Source organism: Octopus bimaculoides, chromosome 10 (genome assembly GCF_046866305.1).
Source record: "Octopus bimaculoides isolate indiv1 chromosome 10, ASM4686630v1, whole genome shotgun sequence".
Taxonomy (NCBI): Eukaryota; Metazoa; Mollusca; class Cephalopoda; order Octopoda; family Octopodidae; genus Octopus; species Octopus bimaculoides.
Window position 1 is genome coordinate 50,523,170 of NC_142937.1, and position 18,430 is coordinate 50,541,599.

The 18,430-nt window shown below is 37.3% G+C and overlaps 1 long non-coding RNA gene across 3 annotated transcripts in view; it reads right to left on the reverse strand.

Annotated features, from left to right (window-relative positions):
* LOC106881924 (uncharacterized) overlaps positions 1-16,343 on the reverse strand; it is a 72,399-nt gene extending 56,056 nt beyond the window's left edge. For 2 of the 3 annotated variants that reach the window (XR_016243410.1, XR_016243411.1), the window contains exons 1-2: positions 15,444-16,343; positions 1,254-1,431 (exon numbers count right to left, since the gene is read on the reverse strand). This is a non-coding gene — a long non-coding RNA (uncharacterized LOC106881924). Of the gene's footprint in view, positions 1-1,237; positions 1,432-15,443 lie in introns of all 3 variants that reach the window. The other variant, XR_016243412.1, reaches the window with a different exon arrangement.
* Positions 16,344-18,430: the final 2,087 nt, after the last annotated feature.

Below are 18,430 nucleotides of genomic sequence, written 5' to 3' on the forward strand. Positions count from 1 at the left end.
CAGGTTTCAGTACCATCTTGAGGCTGCGGTGGAAGCTGAGGGTGGCTACTTTGAGTAAAATGTTATCTCCCACCCATAATCTATTTGACAGCTTTTGATTTTTTAAAAATACTTTTATTTTTAGAAGGGATTCTGTGTTTTCTTTTCTTTTTATGCAAACAGTAAATTTAGCCCAAACACACTGTATAGCAGAAATTTTATAAAATCTTTTATCATCTCAACTAAAAGATCTCTACTATCATCAAAAATCAAAGTTCCCACTCCGTTGTTATAGCCTGAAAAACTATAATAAACAGGATGGGACTGAGAATCAAGCTTGCTCTAAATTCCTCAATGAACTTATTGCCAACTCTCACTTTGCTGGTTGCATCTCTGTACTTAGCTTGTACTGCTCAACAGCCATTCCTTGTCTCCTAGTTTTTTTTTTTTGTTTTTTTTTTTTTGGCAACCACCAGAATATAGCTCATGGTATTCTGTCAAAGATTATCTGTAGATCAACAACTGCTAGACAGAAGGTTACTTTCAAATGGGTAGTAAGAAAAGCATTTAGCTTTAGAAAAGTCTGCCTCAAAAAAGTTTGATCTGGACATTAAAATGATGATGATATATATTATTTGTTGTGTTTTTGTTTTGTTTAACAAAAAAAAGAATGTTAACAATCCTCAATGTACAATGCTTAGAAACAATAGATGCTTATAAATGGGTGCGGTGTCTGCTGTATGTAAGCATGCATGTAGTAATTTGGATTATAGGTACAGACCTAAAGGCTGCACCAAACCTTTGTCAGAATTTTGTAATCCAAGTTATCACACACACATAATTATATATCAGGAGACAATTAGATAGATAGATAGATAGATAGATAGATAGATGGATGGATGGATGGATGGATGGATGGATGGATGGATGGATGGATGGATGGATGGATGGATGGATGGATGGATGGACAGGTGGACAAACGGACGGATGGATGGGTAGATAAATAGTCTCACATGTATACACACACATACACATATACGTATAAACATAAATAGACAAAGTGAAGGTTTGGTAAGAGAAACAGAAAAAAGAGAGAAAAGGAAAGAGAAAGACAAGAAAAGGGAAAGGGAGAGAGAGAAACAGTGGAAGACAGAGAGAGAAAGAGAAATAGACAAGTAAGGCTAGAAAAGGACAAGCATGGGACAAGGCAAAAATACATAAACAACTAAAAAGTAAGGGATTAAATAGATAGTGTTACCTTAATTAATGCTCACCTTCTGTTCAGTGTGGAGATGTCAAAGCCCATAAAGGCTTTTATTTTTCTCTTCTCATTATTGTTGTTGCTGCTGTTCTTTTGTCCCTTCTGTTACTGTCATTTTCTATTTCTTTTGTTTTTAATTAACCTTTTTTTCTTCCAACAAAAACTCCACAGCTGGCTCCACTATTTAGAATCTAAAGAAACAAATGGTTAATAGAAAACATATAAACACCATCAGCCTGTCTGTTGCATCTTGTCATGCCATGTTAAATCAGGGGCTTAATCTTTGTTTGTTGTTGTTGTTGCGATTATTGTGGAACCTCTTTTTCTCTTTATTTAGAGGTAAGATGGTTAAGTACTGAGGAGATAGTTGTTTGTGCAGGCCTGTGGCCTAGTGGTTAGGGTATTCAGCCTATGGTCATAAAGTTGAGGGTTCAGTTCTTAGACCAGGCAACACATTATGTCCTTCTGCAAGGTGCTTCATTTCATATTATTCCAATTTATTCAGTTGTAAATGAGTACCAACCAGGGTACTGGTGCAGCTCTCTCAACCCTCTAGTTGTCACATCCTGCATCTTTCACAGGGTCAAAGATAGAGGTGTCAAGGAGTTTTTGTGTGTGTGTCTACTTGTGACTACATAGGCATTCTAAAACAAGCCATATTCAGCTGATTAAATAAATGGGAGTAATGTAAAATGTGTTGCCTAGTTGAAGAATTGAACCCACAACCATATGACCATAGACCAAATATCCTAACCACTAGGCCACAAACAATACTTTCAAGTGATTGTTGGTTGTGCTTTATAGATAATGACTTAGCCTTTTGTCAGTGTCATTGATGGTTGTGAAAGCATGTAGCCTAGTGGTTAGGACATCACATTGACAGTTACAAGATAGTTGTTTTGATCTCAGAACCTGGCACTTTAAACTGCATCATAATTTGGGATTTCTATGGTTTTGAGGACTGTGGAATCATCTCTTAGCTGTCATTGTTTCCCAGTCTACTCTGACCCACAGTAGTAGCACCTGTCAGGGTCCCAACAAAGGTATGGAAGAAATTTTAAGCTCAGACCCTTATTGTCTTGTGAGTGCCTTGGGAAAGGAAAAGACTTGAGGAGTCAACTTTGATAGCAAGTCAAGGTGTGGAGTCTTTTAGGTGGTCTGGTGCACTGTTTGATACTCTTCCAACAATTCCAAAGAAGGCGGATCTCTTCATTCCTGTAAGGCAATTCACATAGGACAAGGTCACTCCAATGTAAAACCTACAAATTGCTGGTTGCTTCATCTATGTCAGCCCATTGAGCCACTCTAGTCAGACCTCCAAGTCTGAAGACTGGGATTGGATTGTGTGAACTGACTTTCCCTTTAAAACTACTGAGCACAGGCAGGAAAAAACCCTATAGTGTCAAGGATCTATTTACATAGCCATTTGAGATTGTGCCACTCTTTCTTATGGTCTTCAGACATGAAGAAACTGCCATCATAAAGTATTACATATAGCATTATAATATTACATCTTGTATTAAGGCAGCAAGCTGACAGAATCATTAGCACACCATTCGTCTGAGTTCAAACTCCACCAAGATCAACTTTGCTTTTGTAGTGACGCCTAATAGCAGACGCCATTTCCGGAGAGTTTATCCACGCATGCGCAGGAATACAGGAAGAGTCTCATGCGCATGCATAGTCATCCATATCCAAGCTTTCACGTGGATTTCACCCTCTTTGCTCGCTGATCTTTGAAGAGCCTAGACGTCACAACAGAGCTCTCCCACAACCCAGCACTGGAGCTACACAGATAACCACGCAACTTCATTGACGGCGTCTCAGTAACTAAAGGGCGAAGTGCTGCCGAATTCCCTCCTAGTGTGAGCAGAATTCTATTGTAATAAATATTGTTGTGTTGATAGTTTAGAGCCTGCGTTCCGTTGTTTTCTTCAAGAAATTTAATGTACAGGAGCGGAGTACACCTAATGGTGTATAACCACTTCCCTACACTTTCATCCTTTCAGAATCAATAAAATAAGTACCAGTTGAGCACTGGAATTGATGTAATTGACTTAACCCCGCCCCACGAAATTGCTGGCCTTGTGCCAAACCAGTATTACATCTTCTTTTATAGTGTAACAGGCTGAATATTCCATTGATACATCTAACCTGAACATAATCACCCAGCAGAATCCTTGTCATACATTGTATGACAAAGCTGATCTTTTGAATTGTGAATACAGTCTGTCCAATGGGCTTTGAGACAATTTCCATCTCTACTGAGTTTTATTCACAAGGTTTGGATACACAACAATCTATAGCAGAAAATACTAGCTAAATATGCTAGGTAGTTGGATTGAACTCAAAACCTTATAATTGCAAAATTAACTTCTTAATCACTTGCTCATGCCTGCATCATATATTACAAACAAAACACAGCAAACCTCTTCATCTGCCAGGAATAGTAGATATATCTCCTTCAAATGAAGTACACTTTGGATAATACAATTCCAGAAACACTATAGTTGAAACAAAAGGTGGAATTGTCATTTTAGAACGTCCTTGAGCATAGTTTTAGATGAGATCTGACCAAAGTCTAAATAACCCCAAAATATACACATATAGATATAGAAGCTAAATTTACCTTACATGATGTAACCTAACCATTTTAAAAAGAGAAGGGCAATGTAATTCCTGAAACAGAAAAATGATCATGGCTAGAGGTAATAAAAAGAAGTCATCTGTTAGATCAAAGTGTGGTCTAAGTTTAAGCAACAATGATAACTATAACAATGACAACATCAGCAACAACATATATACACATATATATTCAATGAAAATTTATAAGCAATTACAAATGTTTTGGGACTATGAGAATAGATCTCTTGTGAAGGAGAAATACTGAAATATCTGACATACCATATTAGGGACTGCCATATATGCACATTATACATTTGTGTATGTTTGTGTCAAAGAGTATCAGTATTGGTGTACTGGTGTAAGCAAACTGGAAGGAAAGGGTCAGTAACATTAATGGCTGAGGGGCCCTACCAGAAGAGGAAGAGTGAGCAAGGTCAAGTGGTTGGAAGTAGGACTAGTGTGGGCCTCTTTGGTCTCAGGCAGTGGGAGCGGATGGACACATGTAGACATACGAGCTAGAAAGAGAATTTGTCATAGGTTCTAGCAATAGGTTAGACAGGTAGGGTGTATCTCAGATTTAACCCAGTTTGGACATTCAACATATTACAGGTCTCATATTACAGTTCCTCATATTACACTAATATTAGATCTTTCCTCTCTCTCTCTCTCTCTCTCTCTCTCTCTCTCTCTCTCTCTCTCTCTCTCTCTCTCTCTCTCTCTCTCTCTCTCTCTCTCTCTCTCTCTCTCTCTCTCTCTCTCTCTCTCTCTCTCTCTCTCTCTCTCTCTCTCTCTCTCTCTCTCTCTCTCTCTCTCTCTCTCCTCTCTCTCTCTCTCTCTCTCTCTCTCTCTCTGGAGCATAGGCATGGCTGTGTGGTAAGAAGTTTGTTTCCAAACTACATGGTTCTGAGTTCAGTCTCACTGTGTGACACCTTGAGCAAGTGTCTTCTCCCATAGCCCCAAGCTGACCAATCCCTTGTGAATAGACATGGTAGAGGGAAACTGAAAGAAGCCTGTTATGTTTATACATGTGTGTGTGTGTGTGTGTGTGTGTGTGTGTGTGTGTGTGTGTGTGTGTTACTGTCTCTTTGTTCTGACATCCTTGATAGTTGTAAATGAGTGTCACTATCATGCAAGTGTTGTCGCTCATTACTAAACTTCTGTGAAAATATGACTGGTTATGGAGAAATATTACCTCTTTTGGAAACAGGTGAGGGTTAGTGACAGAAAGGGTATTAGACTGTACAAATTCCACTTTAACTAATTCCATCTGACCCATGCAAGAATGGAAAAGTTGATGTTAAGACGATGACATTGATGATGATGACAATGATAATAATATACCTTCTCATCTTATTTGTTGTCGTAACACTGTTTCAGATATTGTAGACTCTGGTCTTCTGATAACTGTCAAACTTGTTATTTCCTCAGAATTTAAAATGAAACCTTTTATTAAATCCAGAGTGCACATTGTTCTCATATCATTGTCCACATGTAGTATATATTTTTTATTAGTTCTGTCTACTACTTGCAGTGCCACTAGCTCATTTCTATTCAATCAGAGTAATATACACATATATAACTTGCCTGAGCCAGCAATTGAGCTCATACCCACTACCTGAACTTCTACACTTGACATTAAATTAACAATTACATTCAATATTTCAGTGTCCTGTAGGAGTGGAAATTAGAAGCATTAAGCCAAACTTTTTATTCACATATTTTACTTTGATTGTGACAGGCACTTGAAGAAGGCTGGAGACTACAATGACTGAAATGTTATCATGATCATCATTTAACATTTATGTAACATGCTAGCATGGACTAGATGGTTTGACAGGATCTGATTAGCCTGAGGTTTGCACTGGTCTCCAGTGTCTGCTTTGGCAAACTTTCTATAGCTGGATACTCTTCCTAATTCCAACTACTTTACAGAATGTATTGAGTGCTTTTTTCATGGCTTTAGCAACATTGAGGTCACCAAATAACTTGCAAGATAGGATTTTTGGCAGTATTGAGGGAGGTGGTTCTGTGTAAGATGTAGAGAGGCTAAAGTTGGAAAGACAGGAACAAGTGTCATGCTGTAAAGGAGATACTCCATTGACAATTATAATGAAAATTAGGACACTAGTCTGAATATGTTAGTGTATAATAATGATAGTTCCTCATTTCAGAAATTCAGGTAACAAGTACAAACACACACACATACACACACACACATACACACACACACATACACACACACACATACACACACACACATACACACACACACATACACACACACACATACACACACACACATAGACAGATTAGATGGATGGAACATAGATAGATAGATGGATAAATACATAGATACATACACAATACATATTCATACATACAAACATGCATTTTTTGGTGTACTTGATAATGCTAGTAAATATCGAAGTGATAATCTCGAAAAGCAAGGTATTTTTAAGCAAAGAAAGAGGGTGACTAACACGCACTTTATATACAAAATCTATAAGTAAAACAGGGAAAATATACAAGACTTTCCAGAAAGTTGATATATGACAATTACTATTGTTGTTAACCAAATTCTAGTCAAGGAACTTCTGCTTCTCTGTTAGAAACCAGTTCCCTCTTTTGAGGAAGAGGTCTAATATATAAATTAAAACATGAACACACACACACATGCACACATGCAAGCACACACACACACACATGCACATGCACACGCGTGTACACACACACACACACACACAATCAAATAGTGAAAAATTTACGTTTGGATAACTGTTTAATTTATACTCAGTCATATAAATTAAAGCTCAATCCAAATGAAAAATTTGTATTATTTGATTCTCTGTATGAAAAATTTCTAATAGAAGATATCTTTCATGTACAATTTTGCAACTCCTACTATCAAATAATACATGTGTAATGGTGAATAAATAATACTAAAAGAATTTTTTCCAACCATCTGTTTTGATGTGCAATATCTCTCCAAACACCGTTTATCAGTATTTTTCAACTCATGCATACCTCATGTAATTATAACATCTACATACAATTTTAGAGTACTGGAATATGCAGATGTGCTGTATGAGGACACAACTTGGATTTTAATCCTAGCTACAGGCATACATATATATTATAATTGGTTGTGACATTACATAAGTGGCTCAAGGGGTGATGCATGATACTCTCTGCCCTTAAAGCCCTTATGTAACTTTATAGCCAATGTAATCATATGTTTTGAATTCTGTTTCTTCTGTTTGTTCTACCAAACCTATATACGTATATATGTGTCCACACACACATGCACACACGCACACACACATACACACACACATGCACACACACACACACACACACACACACACACACACAAACATACACACACACAAACATACACACACACACTTTTTTCTGATTGAACAAGGCTTTATTTGTGGGTTAACCCACAAGTAAAGAATATTTATCCACCAGTGCAGTGTTGAGCACTCATCCTCACTGTTTGACATTAGCATGTATATATATATATATATATATATATATATATATATCCAAGAAAGTTAGGGGTTGTGAATCCAACCCACTAAGGGATAATATCTATCCAATATACTGCTGGAAGAATATCCAATTATTATTACACTAGTGTTTTTCCTTTGTGTTACCAAATGCAATAAATGGGTGTGAGTAAAAGGATATTTTACCCTTAATTTAGATAGCAATAAAAAAATGGAGGGGAATAGGTGGTATTCATCAACTTGTAGACATTGTATTGTGTCAATTTACCTACACAATACAATTTCTGCAAGTTGATGAATACCACCAATTCCCCTCCATTTTCTTATTGCTATATATATATATATATCTGTGTGTGTGTGTGTGTGTGTGTGTGTGTGTGTGTATATTCTTTTATTCTTTTACTTGTTTCAGTCATTTGGCTGTGGTCATGCTGGAGCACTGCCTTAAAGGGTTCTAGTCGAAGAAATCGACTCCAGAACCTATTCTTTGTAAGCCTAGTACATATTTTATCGGATTCTTTTGCCAAACCACCAAGTTACTGGGACCTAAACACACCAGCTTCAGTTGTCAAGTGATAGTAGGGGAACAAACACAAACATACAAAATATATGTATACATATATATATATATGACAGTCTTCTTTCAGATTCTGTCTACCAAATCCACTCACAAGACTTTGATTGGATAGTAGAAGACACTTACCCAAGGTACTATGCAGTGGGACTGAACCTGGAACCATGTGGTTGGGAAGCAAGATTGTTACCAAACAGCCATGGCTGTGCCTATATATATATGTATATATATCATCATCATTATTGTTTAACGTCCGCCTTCCATACTAGCATAGGTTGGACAATTTGACTGAAGACTGGCGAACTAGATGGTTACACCAGGCTCCAATCTGATTTGGCAGAGTTTCTACAGCTGGATGCCCTTCTTAACGCCAACCACTCCGAGAGTGTAGTGGGTGCTTTTACGTCCCACCAGTACGAAGGCCAGTCAGGTGGTACTGGCAACAACCACCTCAAAATGATGTTTTTTACGTGCCACCTGCACAGGAGCCAATCCAGTGGCACTGGCAACGACCTCGCTCAAATGTTTTTTCATGTGCCACCAGCACAAGTGCCAGTAAGGCGACGCTGGTAACAATCACGCTCAAATGGTGCTATTTATGTGCCACTGGCACGGAAGCCAGACAGCTGCTCTGGCAATGATCACGCTCAGACGGTGCTCTTAGTGCTCCACTGGTACAGGTGCCATCACGATTACGATTTCACTTGCCCCAACAGGTCTTTGCAAGCAGAGTTTAGTGTCCAATGAAGGAAAGGTTCACATAAGTGGGCTGGCTACACCCCTGGCAAAGGCCTCGGATTATGGTCTCACTTGGCTTGCCAGGTCTTCTCATGCACAGCATATTTCCAAAGGTCTCAGTCACAAGTCATTGCCTCGGTGAGGCCTAATGTTCAAAGGTCGTGCTTCACCACCTCATCCCAGATCTTCCTGGGTCTACCTCTTCCACAGGTTCCCTCAACCACTAGGGTTTAGCACTTTTTCACACAGCTATCCTCATCCATTCTCACCACATGACCATACCAGCACAATCGTCTCTCTTGCACACCACAACTAATGCTTCTTAGGTTCAACTTTTCTCTCAAGGTACTTACTCTCTATCGAGTATGCACACTGAGATTACACATCCATCGGAGCATACTGGCTTTATTCCTTGTGAGCTTACGCATGTCCTCAGCAGTCACGGCCTATGTTTCACTGCCTATGTTTCACTGCCATGTAGCATGGCTGTTCGTACACATGCATCATACAGTCTTCCTTTTACTCTGAGTGAGAGGCCCTTTGTCACCAGCAGAGGTAAGAGCTCTCTGAACTTTGCCCAGGCTATTCTTATTCTATCAGCTACACTTTCAGAGCATCCTCCCCCGCAACTAACTTGGTCACCTAGATAACAGAAGCTATCAACTACGTCTAGTTTTTCTCCCTGGAATGTGGCAGAAGTTGTTTTCTGCACATTTTCAGTGTTTATTGCTCCTGAGCATCTACCACATAAAAAACTATCTTGCTAGTTAGCCTTCCTTTGATATTGCTGCACCTCTTATGTGTCCATAGCTTACACTGAGTACATCTTATGGAGTTTCTACCTACACCTTTTCTACAGATTGAGCAGGGCCATCTACCTGAAGGGGTTTGTGTTTTGTCTACCTTTCTACTTATTAGGACTTTGGTTTTAGCTAGGTTGACTCTAAGGCCTTTCAATTCTAGTCCTTGCTTCCACACCTGAAACTTCTCTAGTTCTGATAGTGACTCAGCAATTAGGGCAAGGTCATCAGCATAGAGGAGCTCCTAGGGGCATCCTGTCTTGAATTCCTGTGCTATTGCCTGGAGGACTATGATAAATAGGAGGGGGCTAAGGACTGAACCTTGGTGTACCCCTACCTCTGTCCGGAATTCTTCACTGTACTCATTGCCAACCCTTACCTTACTGACAGCGTCTCTGTACATGGCTCGCACAGCTCTCACTAACCATTCTTCTATCCCTAGTTTCCTCATTGACCAGCAGAAAAGGGATCGGGGGACCCTGTCAAAGGCTCTCTCCATGTCAACGAAAGCCAGGTACAGAGGTTTATCTTTGGTTAGGTATTTCTCTTGCAGCTGTCTTACCAGAAATATAGCATCAGTGGTGCTTTTCCCTGGCACGAACCCAAACTGCATTTCATCTAAACTAACTCTCTCCTTAATTAGTTGGGCTATGACCCTCTCCATGACTTTCATTACCTGATCCAACAACTTGAAACCTCTGTAATTATTTGTATCTAAAGCGTCACCTTTACCTTTGTAGCAGTTGACTATGGTGCTGCTACACCAGTCATTGGGTATGACTCCTTCGTATATCACCTGATTAACTATACTGGTGACTAGGCTATAGCCGACACTGCCAAATATTTTTGAGCATCTCTGCAGTGATTCCTGATGGGCCCGGAGCTTACCCTGTCTTCATACTCTTAATTGCTTTATCTACCATGGTACTGTCAACTCGGATAGTTGGTCCCTCTGTTGGGTCGACATTCAGAAGACTCTCTTTCGCCCATTCATTCTCTTTATTGAGCAACCTTTCATAGTGGTGTCTCCAAACCTCTCTCTTTGCAGCCTTGTTTAGTGCAAGTGTACCATCATCCATGCGGACACATTTCTCTCCTACAGCATCAGGATTCTCTCTCACACACTGTCCTGCAACACAAAATACCTCAAGTCTTTGGTCCTCACGGCTCAGAACATTGGCAAATTTTTTCTTATCTGCTTCCCCTCTGGCTAAATAAACTTGTTGCCTAGCTTCCCTTCTGCCAGTCAGATACAATTCCCTGCTACCACCGTTCTTTCAGTCCTTCCAAGCCTGTTTCTTTTGTCTAATAGCCCTGTCAACAACATTGTTCCACCACCACTTTATTTTAGGTCGAGAGGGGACTTTGCACCAGCCACAGATCTGGTCAGTGGCCCTCAGCAGGTTGTCCCATAGAAACCTCCAGTTGTCTTCTACATCGTGTGAAGCTATATCCCCTTCTAATTCGTTAAAGGCTTTGAGTAATATGTCTCTAAATCTCTGTCCATTCGCAGGATCTTTGAGCTTCCATACCCTTCTCCTCCATGCTGGTCGTCTTCTGGGCAACCACTTAGCCCTGTTCCTGAAGTCACTAACTACTAGTCTATGTTGTGGGGTACATTTTTTGCCTGGAAAGGTTTTGGCATTTATAAGCAGCCATCTTTCCCTTTTCCTGGTGAGGATGTAGTCAATTTGGCTAGTGTGTCTGCCAGAACAGTAGGTGACTAGGTGATAGGCAGGTTTCCTGAAGTTGGTATTGCAAACCATAAGGTCATTTGCATCGCAAAACTCCAGCAGCCCATATATATATATATATATATATATATATATATATATATATATATATATATATATATATATATATATACATATATTTATATATATATATATATATTGTCAGTGGATCATATATCTGAAAATGAAGCACACTCTAAAGAATAGATCAATAATGTATTTATAAGGATATATATGCATTTACAAGCATATATATATATTTACAATGAAAAGTATGGGTGCATGCATGTTAATATTCTTAAGTAATTATACCTGGAAAAGTACAGAACAAGATTTCTACAGTAGAATTTGCCTTATTTGTCACCTCTAAAGGAAACTAAAAGGTACTTAAAATTAACATTCTACTGTACTTAAAATATTGCAGCCAAGAATAACATTTTTAAAATTTACTATATTTTATTAAAACAAAAATTATAAAAACATTACTGGATTTTTCCAAAAATAAGCCTATCCGAATTTAAGCCTATGGGCTTATATTCAGAAACTCTTTTCATTTATAGCCCCAGTAATTTTTATTATTTTCAGAAAAAAATTATTTAAGTAAAGTTATTTTTAAGTCTGTATTTAAGCCCTTACTTTTGGAAAAAAGCAGTATTTTAAAAATAAAATAAAATAAAATTAATTTAAAAAAACAAAGTAGAATTCGCCTAATTAGGAGAAAACTGAGTGAGGAATTAGGTGAAGTAATGAATTAACCAAAGATGAATCAGGCTAATTCCACTGTATTAATGCTAACTAATAAATTTTACTTATGATTTATTTTTTCAGATTAATTTTCTTGTTTTTTAATGTGAAAGAATTGACTGAGCATATGGTTGATTTGAAACCATTTATTGATCATTCTATTGCAATCAATGTTTTTTCTTTGTAATCGATTTCAATTGAAGTGAAAAAAAATCTTGTGCAATATTATTTACAACTTCATGTTTTATTGTTTGTACTTGATACAACTAAATAAAATGGTTATTTTAATTGTATATTTAAAAAAAGACATGATTAAAAATTGTTTGTCTCAATTTATTTTTGATTATTTTTGTACCATGTTTTTAAAGATTTATTTGTTTTTTTAGATTCTCATAATAAATAAAATAAATTATCTCAAATTTACCTAATGTAATGCATTTTAATTTTTAAAATGTTATTCTTAGCTGCAATATTTTAAGTACAGTAGAATTTTAATTTTAAATACTTTTTAATTTCCTTTAGGGGTGATGAATAAGGCAAATTCTACTGTAGAAATCATGTTCTGTACTTTTCCAGGAGTAATAACTTAAGAATATTAACATGCACGCACCTGCATTTTTCATTATAATCCACTTTTTCTCAGGCAATGCAATAAAAATAATAAATATTCTTTTGTTAAAAAATATTTGAATTAAATGAAACCTGCCTGTATATTTATTTTCTTTAAAATTTATAATTTTTTAGGATAATGAGAAATGTAATTATAATTGTAAAAAATATCAGATCCTATATTTTCACTGTATATAAAATTTTTATATTGAAACAAAGTACATAATACAAACATGCCAAAAAAGAAAGTGCAAAAATTCATCATGAAAATTAATTTTCTATGAAATAGTGAATATTAATGTAATACTAATTTTATTATAAAATCAAGAAATAAATGCTGCATATATATATATATATATATCCATGAAAGAGGCGGGCTTCTTTCATGGATATATAAGGATGAACAATCGTCTATGTACTGTGTTGAATACATCAGGGTATGTTGATTTTTGTTTATTTTTATGTGTCTTGACCATACGTGTACTGATGAATAAAAGATGCACTTTACTGCATAGTTTGCTGCATTAATTATGAAACCATTGGTTTACCGTTAAGTTAAAAGTTTTTAGGAGGTTAGCTTTGAAAGTTGCATTCCCTCGCGATCGGTAAAAATGTGCTTATTTTGGTAGTTTTGACTTATGAAGTCCCTCTAAGCGTGAGGCATTATTGTATAGTAATGCCCTTATATAAATTAAATTATATATATATATGGAAAAAAACAATGATGGTTTTTTTTTTCCTTATGAGGTTTTTTCACGCTGACTACTTGATAAATTCTTATAAAGTTTTTATATTATACATATACATATATATATATATATACATATGTGTGTGTGTGTGTGTGTGTGTGTGTGTGTGTAAATATCTCTAATTTCATATTTTAAATCAAAATAATGTGAGCTATAAGAAATAATACATGACAATTTTGTTGTTTTGTTGTGTATGGGGAGAGTCATACCACTTTAATGCCTTAATAATGTCTAAGATACTCACTGGTTCAATTTCTGCTCATTTATTGTTTATTTATATTTTTCTTTCTAAACTTTTCGTTGCTTTTGTAACCTTGTCAATGGATGTACATGACAATTGTTTGTATTTTTAACTTGTATTTCAATATTTCAGGGTTAGAACTCCTTCTTACAGAAATTTTGGAGATTTTCTGAAGAAAGGACCCTGAAATGTTGAAATACAAAGTAAATTAACAAATCATTAACTTGTATTATCTCTTATAATTCAGATTGTTTTGGTATATATATGTTTCATCATCGTCGTTTAACGTCCGCTTTCCATGCTAGCATGGGTTGGACGATTTGACTGAGGACTGGTGAAACCAGATGGCTACACCAGGCTCCAATCTGATTTGGCAGAGTTTCTACAGCTGGATGCCCTTCCTAACGCCAACCACTCCAAGAGTGTAGTAGGTGCTTTTACATGCCACCGGCACGAAAGCCAATCAGGCGGTACTGGCAACGGCCACGCTCAAAATGGTGTATTTTACGTGCCACCTGCACAGGAGCCAGTTCGGCGGCACTGGCCACGATCTCGCTCGAATGTCTTTACACGTGCCATCTGGCACAAGTGCCAGGAAGGCAATGCTGGGCACAGGTGCCATTGACGGTTTCGCTTTCACTTGCCCCAATAAGTCTTCGCAAGCCGAGTTTCGTTTCCAATGAAGGAGACGACGTTGGCATGGGTGCCAATCGTCGAATTTAATTTGATTTCGATTTCACTTGCTTCAACAGGTCTTCGCAAGCGGAGTTTAGTGCCCAATGAAGGAAGGTACGTATAAGTGGGCTGCCTGAGGCCTTCGATTTAGGTCTCACTTGGCTTGCCGGGTCTTCTCACGCTCAGCATATTTCCAAAGGTCTCAGTCAGAAGTCATCGCCTCGGTGAGGCCCAATGTTTGAAGGTCGTGCCTCACCACCTCATCCCAGGTCTTCCTGGGCCTACCTCTTCCACAGGTTCCTTCAGCTGCTAGGGAAGAGGAATATATATATATATATATATATATCTGTAAAAATGTGACAATCATTCGGTAGCCATGATAAAACTCCAAGTTTCGGATGCCGGGGCGGAAACCCACGCCACCATCTCTTCAGTTATCTGGCCATTGAAGAGATGGCGGCGTGGGTTTCCGCCCCGGCATCCGAAACTCGGAGTTTTATCATGGCTACTGAATAATTGTCATATTTTTACAGATAAATTCCTCTATTTACATAATATCAAGGTCTCTTTCTTTCTTTTGTTGTGTTTTCTGTCAATATATATATATATATATATATATGTATGTATGTATGTATGTATGTATATATATATATGTGTGTGTGTGTGTGTGTGTGTGCGTGTGTGTGTGTGTGTGTGTGTGTATATATATATATATGTATATATGTATGTATATATGTAAGTATGCATATATCTTTGTATGTATGCATGCATGCATGTATTTATGTATGTAAATATATATATATATATATATATATATATATATATGCAAATGTATATGTATTATATTTAGCTATCTATCTATATATATATGTGTGTGTGTGTGTGTGCATTTATGCACACATATATATGTTTGTATGTGTTGTGTGTGTAATGTATGTAGATACAAAGAGACATATGAAGACATTATGTATATATATATCATCATCATATGTATGTATGTAAATATATATATATATATATATATATATATATATATATATATATATATATACATATATATATATATACATACATATACATATATACATATGTATATACATACATATACATATATAGATATATACATACATATACATATATAGATACATACACACTCACACACATATACACGCATTCATGCAAACAAAAAATGTACATACATACCATTACATGTGTGAACCAGTTGCATCTTTCTGTAAACATCTAATAGAAAGGTATCCTTCTTCCTATGTTTCTCAGATGTGTCATGTTGTGGTGGATAATGTTGTTTATGATGATGTCATTTCTGATCTTCACTAATGGCACAATGTTAACAGTCAGACAGTTAGGCAGGGAGATATGATTAACTGGGCAATAGAGAAGAAGAAGAAGAAGAAGAAGAAGAAGAAGAAGAAGAAGAAGAAGAAGAAGAAGAAGAAGAAGAAGAAGAAGAAGAAGAAGAAGAAGAAGAAGAAGAAGAAGAAGAAGAAGAAGAAGAAAGAGAGAGAGAGACTAACTTGCTGATTGGTTGGCTGGTTAGCTGACAGGCTACTGGTTTACTCAACACAGTAGTGACATAGAGAAGAAGAGAGATGGTAAAAGAGAGAAAGAGAAAGATATAGGGGAGAGAGAAAGAGAGAAAAGGAAAGATAGAGAGAAAGAGAGGGGAGAGAGATAGACAAGGAGAATAATAAACAGACACATAAGTAGATGGAGTGGAGGGGGAAGAGACAAAAGGGCACATAGACAGGAGACAAACAGACAAGAGTTAGGCAGACAAAAGTGAAAGACAAACAGACAGATGGTGAGGTAGTCAGACTGATAAGTTTACAATTAGGCAAATGGTCAGACAGACAAGTTTGGGATTAGAGACACAGATAGACTGAATGACGGATAAGTTTGTAGATAGACAAGTTTGAGACTGAAAGAACAGAGATAAGTCTGTGATTAGACACAAACACACTGAGAAACTGACAGATAAGTCTGTGGTTAGAGAGACTGACAACTGGACAGGCAGGCAGATTGACAGACAGGAGACAAGTATGTTGACAGGTAAGAGGACTGGCAAGAAGACAGGCAGACAAATCTGTAGTTTGAAACAGACAAACTAAAAGGTATATTTGTGTTTAATAAGAAAAGTCTGAGGTCAGATAAACATCTCTGTGGCTAGAGAAATTCAGTGACAGGAAGAAAGACAAATCTGTGGTTAGATGGACATCCAGCCAAACAAAGAGATTAGGCTCAGTCAACTTTTTCAAAAAGTGGGCTGCATGAGACATGGTTGATCATTAGGTAGGCCACATTACTAAAAAAATTCAGGGTAATTTTTCGTTAGGCATACTGTTCTAAAAGTCCTGCAGGCTGCAGGTTGTATATGACTTTTGAAGATCCTGCATTTGTCTTTACAGTAACATGTGGAAACTTAAAAATAAAGAAGGGAGAAATAGATGAATAAATGAAAGAAAGAAAGATGGAAGGAGAAAAGAAAGAAAATATGAATGAAAGAATAAAGAAAGTAAGAAAAAAATGAATGCTTCTTAGGGACTAAAACATACAATAAACAGAAAAAAAACTCAAGCACATTCCTTCTAATCATAAGCAGTATTCAGCTTGAGCCCTTGCAGTTACTCCCAACGGTGGGCCTCACTATCACTGAGGATGTCTCCAGGGGAAACCACATCCTTAGCATAGCTAGGATCACATCTCAAAGACTAGGCCTCCTTTTTAGAGTCAAATGATATTTCAGTTTCCAACAACTGCCCCTACAAGGTTCAAGTGAGACCTCCAATGGAGTACTGTGCTGACATCTGGGAGAGAGATGCTACTATGCACAATGACATCCTGAACTGAATCCAGAAAAACGTCATCCACCTATTGGCATCTCTTCACTAATGGACACACTTCAGATTTTGACCTACAGTTATGCTATCTCCTCTGTCTCTCTGTGTTTTCTGTTGCTACTACAATAGCCTCTGCTGATTGGTCTTGTAGATACAAGACCAATCAGCTGCTCCTAAATCACTCATCTTTCCATCTTTCATCATCCTCGTTTTGTCCAACCCCTCTTTCCCTACTGTAACCACTATGTCCAGTCCTTTCTCAGAACATCTTCCCTCTGGAATCTCCTCCTTTGCTCATGTCTCTCCTGCAGGTGTTGATGTGCAACAATTCACATGAAACATTAATGGCAAAAATGCATGATTGGCTCATTTAGAACCTCTATCACTGCATGGTATGTAGGATTAGCCCTGGCATTAACTGCAGAAATAGAAATGTAGTTTACAGCATAAAATGCATGGAAGGTGCTTGTAAAGACCTGAATATGACATACATAGGGGAAACATCTAGGAGCATTGCGGAACGACTAAACGAACATATGAGACAATATGATGACAAAAAACAGTCCTCCATACTCTACCAACATGCTAAAGACCAGCATGGAGGCAACTTGGGTCAACATGGCATCCGCATCTTATCCAAGCACCCAAAAGACCCAACTCTAAGAGTACGTCCTTATAAATGAAACTTCCCCAATACTAAATAGGAAATATACATAGATATCCCATACCCACATTTTACACAGGTAGAGTAGAACAGTTAATGGGCTTTTATGCAGATAGATGTATGTATGTCTGTGTGTGTGGGTGTATGTGTGTGTACATGCACATATATGTATATGTAAACAAACAGGTCTGCATACAGATGGGTAGGTACATAGGGTATATGAACAGACAACTACATACGCAAATAGAGACTGAAACACATGACCACATATACACACACACTTTACTTCACACAAAGAAACATGTCCACCCATACATACAAACATGGTACATAGCAGCAAAACACACACACACACGCACACGCACACACACACACATTCAGACATGCACACACAAGGAGACAGAGGTACATACATACATATACACACATGCACACACATACATAAAAAACACACAAACACAGGAATATGCAGAACACATACATACATGCATGCAAACGCACACACATACATACATATATGCATACACATACATACATATATACATATGCAAACACACACAGACATACATACACACTGAGACACACACATGCGCAAAAACAAACAAAAGCAAAAAAGAACGCAGCATAAATAACGGACGGTCAAGATTATTGATAAGGTTGCAAGATGC